Here is a 6,894-nt window from a genome sequence, read left to right as displayed (position 1 = left end):
TCATTTCCAATTGAGCAATGTGCCTGTAATGCACGACTGGATTGAATCCATCCCTTATTCAGATTACTGCTACATCTCCACCAGTTAATATCTCGCAATGTCAAGAACATAAATGGTAGTAAATCAACAAAATAAAAGTATGATTATTTGAAACCCAATGAGGCTAGAGAGTTGCATTTTTTTTGACCGGCCAGCTATGTGTGTAGATCTTCCCATTTTACTATTGGTTTTCATTCTCAAGGTTGAAAACGGAAAGAGTGGAACAGAGCTGCTACACTATGGGCGTCGCTTGATGTCTGTGTGTGTTTATACTGGACAACTTGTTAACAAGTCATTGATAATAATCAGCCACATTTTTTTCATGTCATTACATTAAGATACAGTATAAGGGGGGATCATACACTACAAGGCCAAGAGCTTGCAAAGCTGTCATCAAGGCAAAGGTTGACTACTTTGAAGAATCTCAAATATAAAATATATTTTGATTCGTTTAACACTTTTTGGGTTACTACATGATTCCATGTGTGTTGTTTCATAGTTTTGATGTCTTCACTACTATTATTCTACAATGTAGAAAATAGTCAAAATAAAATAAAACCCCTTTTATTTGAGTAGGTGTCCAATGAGTAGGTGTCCAATGAGTAGGTGTCCAATGAGTAGGTGTCCAATGAGTAGGTGTCCAGTGAGTAGGTGTCCAATGAGTAGGTGTCCAAACCTGTCCAAACCTTTGACTGGTACTGTATGTCCAGAATATTTTGGTGTCTCATTCCTGAGTCTAGCTGTGTGCAATTGTGTAAAATAGACTATTGCACAACACCCAACACTCTTCCTATGAATTATTCTGGATATAATGACGACAAATTACATAGCCTAGTGAGCTTATTCACAACATGATCTGGTAATGAAGTAACATGACAAATCCATTTTATTTTCCATGTTACACCTGCCATTTTAAACGACAAGGGGCTTGAAGTAGCCCACATGAACATGAATTTGGAGCTCAGAAATTCAAGTACTAGAATATGCCTACCGTGTGTTGAAAACCTGACATTTCCTCAATTTGGTGCTTGAAAATTCCTTCTAATTATTGTTGCCAATTTATAAGTTCTCCTGCTCCCATATAATTATCTGTGATTTGATTTTTTATGTTTCTTTTTTGCCACTTTCGTTTGATTCCTGACCCAACTATGTTGCCATAAAATCACGTGCGGTTGTTATGAGGATGACAACATCTAATGAAAAATCGCCATGTATGCATCCAATCTATTTAGTCAGGCAATGTCCACATTACTCTCACATCTTTTAGAACGTAATAATAATAATTAGAATATCAAGGCCTAAAAAAAAAACATTTTTCTTAAAGTGGTAATGAATGACCTACTTTTTCTTTTGCACTTTTTGCATGCTATTTGGGTGGATGGGGGTTCTATATTAGACCCTACATGTACAATTACATAAATGATACAATTATTTAACATTGTTGAGATCCTTGAAAAGGACAATAGTGCTTGAAAGCGTCCCTGAACGTCCTTGAATTAGTCTTGTCTGTATGAACCCTACTTAAAGGATGTATAGTCCTAGTCCTGTGTTGTTGTATAGGTGGAGTAATGGGCTACTTAAAGGATGTATAGTCCTAGTCCTGTGTTGTTGTATAGGTGGAGTAATGGGCTACTTAAAGGATGTATAGTCCTAGTCCTGTGTTGTTGTATAGGTGGAGTAATGGGCTACTTAAAGGATGTATAGTCCTAGTCCTGTGTTGTTGTATAGGTGGAGTAATGGGCTACTTACAGGATGTATAGTCCTAGTCCTGTGTTGTTGTATAGGTGGAGTAATGGGCTACTTACAGGATGTATAGTCCTAGTCCTGTGTTGTTGTATAGGTAGAGTAATGGGCTACTTACAGGATGTATAGTCCTAGTCCTGTGTTGTTTATAGGTGGAGTAATGGGCTACTTACAGGATGTATAGTCCTAGTCCTGTGTTGTTGTATAGGTGGAGTAATGGGCTACTTAAAGGATGTATAGTCCTAGTCCTGTGTTGTTGTATAGGTGGAGTAATGGGCTACTTACAGGATGTATAGTCCTAGTCCTGTGTTGTTGTATAGGTGGAGTAATGGGCTACTTACAGGATGTATAGTCCTAGTCCTGTGTTGTTTATAGGTGGAGTAATGGGCTACTTAAAGGATGTATAGTCCTAGTCCTGTGTTGTTTATAGGTGGAGTAATGGGCTACTTACAGGATGTATAGTCCTAGTCCTGTGTTGTTGTATAGGTGGAGTAATGGGCTACTTACAGGATGTATAGTCCTAGCCCTGTGTTGTTGTATAGGTGGAGTAATGGGCTACTTACAGGATGTATAGTCCTAGTCCTGTGTTGTTGTATAGGTGGAGTAATGGGCTACTTAAAGGATGTATAGTCCTAGTCCTGTGTTGTTTATAGGTGGAGTAATGGGCTACTTACAGGATGTATAGTCCTAGTCCTGTGTTGTTGTATAGGTGGAGTAATGAGCTACTTACAGGATGTATAGTCCTAGTCCTGTGTTGTTGTATAGGTGGAGTAATGGGCTACTTACAGGATGTATAGTCCTAGTCCTGTGTTGTTGTATAGGTGGAGTAATGGGCTACTTACAGGATGTATAGTCCTAGTCCTGTGTTGTTGTATAGGTGGAGTAATGGGCTACTTACAGGATGTATAGTCCTAGTCCTGTGTTGTTGTATAGGTGGAGTAATGGGCTACTTACAGGATGTATAGTCCTAGTCCTGTGTTGTTGTATAGGTGGAGTAATGGGCTACTTACAGGATGTATAGTCCTAGTCCTGTGTTGTTGTACAGGTGGAGTAATGGGCTACTTACAGGATGTATAGTCCTAGTCCTGTGTTGTTGTATAGGTGGAGTAATGGGCTACTTAAAGGATGTATAGTCCTAGTCCTGTGTTGTTGTATAGGTGGAGTAATGGGCTACTTAAAGGATGTATAGTCCTAGTCCTGTGTTGTTTTATAGGTGGAGTAATGGGATACTTTGCCTGTATGAACCCTACTTAAAGGATGTATAGTCCTAGTCCTGTGTTGTTGTATAGGTGGAGTAATGGGCTACTTACAGGATGTATAGTCCTAGTCCTGTGTTGTTGTATAGGTGGAGTAATGGGCTACTTAAAGGATGTATAGTCCTAGTCCTGTGTTGTTGTATAGGTAGAGTAATGGGCTACTTACAGGATGTATAGTCCTAGTCCTGTGTTGTTGTATAGGTGGAGTAATGGGCTACTTAAAGGATGTATAGTCCTAGTCCTGTGTTGTTGTATAGGTGGAGTAATGGGCTACTTAAAGGATGTATAGTCCTAGTCCTGTGTTGTTGTATAGGTGGAGTAATGGGCTACTTACAGGATGTATAGTCCTAGTCCTGTGTTGTTGTATAGGTGGAGTAATGGGCTACTTACAGGATGTATAGTCCTAGTCCTGTGTTGTTTATAGGTGGAGTAATGGGCTACTTACAGGATGTATAGTCCTAGTCCTGTGTTGTTGTATAGGTGGAGTAATGGGCTACTTAAAGGATGTATAGTCCTAGTCCTGTGTTGTTGTATAGGTAGAGTAATGGGCTACTTACAGGATGTATAGTCCTAGTCCTGTGTTGTTGTATAGGTGGAGTAATGGGCTACTTAAAGGATGTATAGTCCTAGTCCTGTGTTGTTGTATAGGTGGAGTAATGGGCTACTTACAGGATGTATAGTCCTAGTCCTGTGTTGTTGTATAGGTGGAGTAATGGGCTACTTACAGGATGTATAGTCCTAGTCCTGTGTTGTTGTATAGGTAGAGTAATGGGCTACTTACAGGATGTATAGTCCTAGTCCTGTGTTGTTTATAGGTGGAGTAATGGGCTACTTACAGGATGTATAGTCCTAGTCCTGTGTTGTTGTATAGGTGGAGTAATGGGCTACTTAAAGGATGTATAGTCCTAGTCCTGTGTTGTTGTATAGGTGGAGTAATGGGCTACTTACAGGATGTATAGTCCTAGTCCTGTGTTGTTGTATAGGTGGAGTAATGGGCTACTTACAGGATGTATAGTCCTAGTCCTGTGTTGTTTATAGGTGGAGTAATGGGCTACTTAAAGGATGTATAGTCCTAGTCCTGTGTTGTTTATAGGTGGAGTAATGGGCTACTTACAGGATGTATAGTCCTAGTCCTGTGTTGTTGTATAGGTGGAGTAATGGGCTACTTAAAGGATGTATAGTCCTAGTCCTGTGTTGTTTATAGGTGGAGTAATGGGCTACTTACAGGATGTATAGTCCTAGTCCTGTGTTGTTGTATAGGTGGAGTAATGAGCTACTTACAGGATGTATAGTCCTAGTCCTGTGTTGTTGTATAGGTGGAGTAATGGGCTACTTACAGGATGTATAGTCCTAGTCCTGTGTTGTTGTATAGGTGGAGTAATGGGCTACTTACAGGATGTATAGTCCTAGTCCTGTGTTGTTGTATAGGTGGAGTAATGGGCTACTTACAGGATGTATAGTCCTAGTCCTGTGTTGTTGTATAGGTGGAGTAATGGGCTACTTACAGGATGTATAGTCCTAGTCCTGTGTTGTTGTATAGGTGGAGTAATGGGCTACTTACAGGATGTATAGTCCTAGTCCTGTGTTGTTGTATAGGTGGAGTAATGGGCTACTTACAGGATGTATAGTCCTAGTCCTGTGTTGTTGTATAGGTGGAGTAATGGGCTACTTAAAGGATGTATAGTCCTAGTCCTGTGTTGTTTTATAGGTGGAGTAATGGGATACTTTGCCTGTATGAACCCTACTTAAAGGATGTATAGTCCTAGTCCTGTGTTGTTGTATAGGTGGAGTAATGGGCTACTTACAGGATGTATAGTCCTAGTCCTGTGTTGTTGTATAGGTGGAGTAATGGGCTACTTAAAGGATGTATAGTCCTAGTCCTGTGTTGTTGTATAGGTAGAGTAATGGGCTACTTACAGGATGTATAGTCCTAGTCCTGTGTTGTTGTATAGGTGGAGTAATGGGCTACTTAAAGGATGTATAGTCCTAGTCCTGTGTTGTTGTATAGGTGGAGTAATGGGCTACTTAAAGGATGTATAGTCCTAGTCCTGTGTTGTTGTATAGGTGGAGTAATGGGCTACTTACAGGATGTATAGTCCTAGTCCTGTGTTGTTGTATAGGTGGAGTAATGGGCTACTTACAGGATGTATAGTCCTAGTCCTGTGTTGTTGTATAGGTAGAGTAATGGGCTACTTACAGGATGTATAGTCCTAGTCCTGTGTTGTTTATAGGTGGAGTAATGGGCTACTTACAGGATGTATAGTCCTAGTCCTGTGTTGTTGTATAGGTGGAGTAATGGGCTACTTAAAGGATGTATAGTCCTAGTCCTGTGTTGTTGTATAGGTGGAGTAATGGGCTACTTACAGGATGTATAGTCCTAGTCCTGTGTTGTTGTATAGGTGGAGTAATGGGCTACTTACAGGATGTATAGTCCTAGTCCTGTGTTGTTTATAGGTGGAGTAATGGGCTACTTAAAGGATGTATAGTCCTAGTCCTGTGTTGTTTATAGGTGGAGTAATGGGCTACTTACAGGATGTATAGTCCTAGTCCTGTGTTGTTGTATAGGTGGAGTAATGGGCTACTTACAGGATGTATAGTCCTAGCCCTGTGTTGTTGTATAGGTGGAGTAATGGGCTACTTACAGGATGTATAGTCCTAGTCCTGTGTTGTTGTATAGGTGGAGTAATGGGCTACTTAAAGGATGTATAGTCCTAGTCCTGTGTTGTTTATAGGTGGAGTAATGGGCTACTTACAGGATGTATAGTCCTAGTCCTGTGTTGTTGTATAGGTGGAGTAATGAGCTACTTACAGGATGTATAGTCCTAGTCCTGTGTTGTTGTATAGGTGGAGTAATGGGCTACTTACAGGATGTATAGTCCTAGTCCTGTGTTGTTGTATAGGTGGAGTAATGGGCTACTTACAGGATGTATAGTCCTAGTCCTGTGTTGTTGTATAGGTGGAGTAATGGGCTACTTACAGGATGTATAGTCCTAGTCCTGTGTTGTTGTATAGGTGGAGTAATGGGCTACTTACAGGATGTATAGTCCTAGTCCTGTGTTGTTGTATAGGTGGAGTAATGGGCTACTTACAGGATGTATAGTCCTAGTCCTGTGTTGTTGTATAGGTGGAGTAATGGGCTACTTACAGGATGTATAGTCCTAGTCCTGTGTTGTTGTATAGGTGGAGTAATGGGCTACTTAAAGGATGTATAGTCCTAGTCCTGTGTTGTTTTATAGGTGGAGTAATGGGATACTTTGCCTGTATGAACCCTACTTAAAGGATGTATAGTCCTAGTCCTGTGTTGTTGTATAGGTGGAGTAATGGGCTACTTACAGGATGTTTAGTCCTAGTCCTGTGTTGTTGTATAGGTGGAGTAATGGGCTACTTAAAGGATGTATAGTCCTAGTCCTGTGTTGTTGTATAGGTAGAGTAATGGGCTACTTACAGGATGTATAGTCCTAGTCCTGTGTTGTTGTATAGGTGGAGTAATGGGCTACTTACAGGATATATAGTCCTAGTCCTGTGTTGTTGTATAGGTGGAGTAATGGGCTACTTACAGGATGTATAGTCCTAGTCCTGTGTTGTTGTATAGGTAGAGTAATGGGCTACTTACAGGATGTATAGTCCTAGTCCTGTGTTGTTGTATAGGTGGAGTAATGGGCTACTTACAGGATGTATAGTCCTAGTCCTGTGTTGTTGTATAGGTGGAGTAATGGGCTACTTAAAGGATGTATAGTCCTAGTCCTGTGTTGTTGTATAGGTGGAGTAATGGGCTACTTACAGGATGTATAGTCCTAGTCCTGTGTTGTTGTATAGGTGGAGTAATGGGCTACTTACAGGATGTATAGTCCTAGTC

At 40.6% G+C, this 6,894-nt stretch overlaps 1 protein-coding gene across 2 annotated transcripts in view; it reads left to right on the top strand.

Moving 5' to 3' along the window:
• Positions 1-6,894, top strand: part of LOC110528763 (ephrin-A2-like) — a 30,564-nt gene that overhangs the window by 18,025 nt on the left and 5,645 nt on the right. The window lies entirely within an intron of this gene.

This window comes from Oncorhynchus mykiss, chromosome 18 (assembly GCF_013265735.2).
Source record: "Oncorhynchus mykiss isolate Arlee chromosome 18, USDA_OmykA_1.1, whole genome shotgun sequence".
Taxonomy (NCBI): Eukaryota; Metazoa; Chordata; class Actinopteri; order Salmoniformes; family Salmonidae; genus Oncorhynchus; species Oncorhynchus mykiss.
Note: the sequence above shows the minus strand (reverse complement) of the source record. Positions and strands in the feature narration are given on the sequence as shown.